The 2,321-nt window shown below is 31.0% G+C and overlaps 1 non-coding gene across 1 annotated transcript; it reads left to right on the forward strand.

Annotated features, from left to right (window-relative positions):
- The first annotated feature begins 1,266 nt into the window (after nucleotides 1-1,266).
- Nucleotides 1,267-2,026, forward strand: LOC112024244 (uncharacterized). The gene is made up of 2 exons (XR_010631949.1): nucleotides 1,267-1,297; nucleotides 1,387-2,026. It is a non-coding gene; the product is annotated as an uncharacterized LOC112024244 (transcript).
- Nucleotides 2,027-2,321: the final 295 nt, after the last annotated feature.

Raw genomic sequence — 2,321 nt, forward strand, 5'->3', positions numbered from 1 at the left:
CAAATTTGTTGAAAATGTTTTTCGAAAAACATTTAACAACAAAATAAATGGAGTTTAAGTTGGATTGCATCATAAGTTACATCATTATAGCATTAAAAAAAAATCTTGAATATCAACAAATAAGTTTTTACATATTTTTAGGCCTCGAAGTTAAACCAAGTGCACAGTAGGCATCTAAACTCTAAACTCTAAAGCATATATACTAAAACCCTATAGAACAACTCTCCCTATCCCATTATATATCTATTTAAAAAAAAAAAAAAAAAAAAAAAAAAAAAAAAAAAAAAAAAAACAACAACAACAACAACAACAACAAAAAAGAAACCCTACAATAATCCACTAATTCATCCTAAGACATCCAAAAATTTATGAAAGAAAGCTTTGGTACAAGAACATGGGGACAATACATCACAGCTCTTTAAAAAAAGCACATCTTTGAGTCACAAATCTATTTTATTCGAAAGATCAAAATGAAAGGTGCTGAACCTTAACTTAATCATCATTAATCTTTCAAAGAACGCCGAAAGTCACTGATCTTAATAATTAGATTACAGCTACCCTCTTCTACCAAAAGGGGAGGAAGAATATTCTTCATTGAAATAAAGGCTGCCTCCTCATGTCGTTTACATTAAGTTAGGTATTAGTCACATGGGCTGATCAAAGCCATATTAGACTTTCCTATCTTTTTGGTTTGTAACAACAAGAACTTAGGTATAAACAATGGCGGAGCCAAAATTTTAGTTTGGTGGGGACAAAATTAAAAGATATTATTTAAAGTGAAATTGATCTAAAAAATATTAATTGATAATAATAATAATAACAAAATAAATAAACAATGGTAAGAAAATAAATATATTTCATATCATTAAAATAAATTAAAAAAAATCAATTCATATTACAAAATTTACAACAAAATGTTTACAAACTAATATGGTAAAAATGTTATTAGTGTTACTTAAACAATATATAATGAATAAATATTTGAAATTATTTTTTGTAATTGATGACATATCAATTCGTAAGATATAAGTAGTAAAATTTCTAGTATCTCTAGCTTCAATCGACAATAAAATATTGTAAAGAGAATCATTAATAGTGAAAATGGTGAAAAAATAATAAAAAAGAAAAAAAAAATTGTGAAACAGGTGTCAAACTTGGGACAAGATAAAAGCTACCTGCAAGGACAGTAAAATAGGTGACAAGATGGAAGATTTGATGTTTGAGAAAACTTTTTTTTTACCCTTTTTTTTTTTTGTGTCAGAGCCACTAATGTCTATACCCAACAGCAAAATTACAGGTATTATTCTGTTCCTTTTACTCATTCTCTCCTAGAATTGAATTGGAATGTCATTTGTTGATTAATTTTGTGCACTTGGCACCTTGCAGATTTCTCTATTGGAGTTGAATGACAACTGCAAATGAGGACAAGAAGGCACCATCCTTGCTGTGTTCAATATAGCATGGCATCAATGCATCAATGCACCTCTACATTTTCATCAAAATTCAGTGGAAGTCTCTTTATGGAGAGGGAGGCTACTTGGTCATATTGGTGGACAACAAAACTGAAGTCTGCCTTTTTTTTCTTTGCTTTTCCTTTTTGTGATTTTTGTGTCCAAGTAAGCCCAAATTTTTGTGGGTTGTGCCCATCACTACCTTTTGAGGGAAAGGTAGATGATGAGCATACAAGTGTGTAGTCTAGTGATATTGAACCACCCTGTCATTTCCTTTGTATGTTGTGAGGGAAGGCCTGGCTTGCAAAGCTGGAGAGATCCAACAAGGATTCCAGTGCCAGGTACATATAGCATTAGTTTATTTAGACACTTAGAGATTTAGGCTACTCTTTTTGTCCTTTTTTGTTTTTTCTTTTTTGGGGGGGAAGGAAAAGAAGGGGTAAAAAACCCTTTCTTTTTTTCTCATCTTTGCATCATTTCATCATATGAGGTTTGTTTATTATCGAAGGGCAAAGCTGAGTTACTTGTATACTACGTGTATTCATTTGTAAGTATATAAAGTGAGAGTTTGTTTATATTGCTTTGGACTTGTATGTATTGTTTGTTTTTAGGTGTATGTCTGTATGAGTGAGATGGATGTACAAAAGAAGACAGACCATAAGACAATATAATGAGAAATACACGAAGCAAAGATTGCTTTCACAGTTGATTTTGCTTTAAGCATAAACAATTCCTGGTTGGTAGAAACCAACAAAAAGTAAGGTAAAATTAAGACAGATATTAAAAACAAAAGGTGATTGGTCTCACTAGGAGTCTAGGACTGCGGAGTGATTTGAGTTATTATTTTTTTTTGTGGAAGTGAGGCTGCAT

Source organism: Quercus suber, unplaced genomic scaffold, assembly GCF_002906115.3.
Source record: "Quercus suber isolate HL8 unplaced genomic scaffold, Cork oak 2.0 scaffold_254, whole genome shotgun sequence".
NCBI classification, from domain to species: Eukaryota; Viridiplantae; Streptophyta; class Magnoliopsida; order Fagales; family Fagaceae; genus Quercus; species Quercus suber.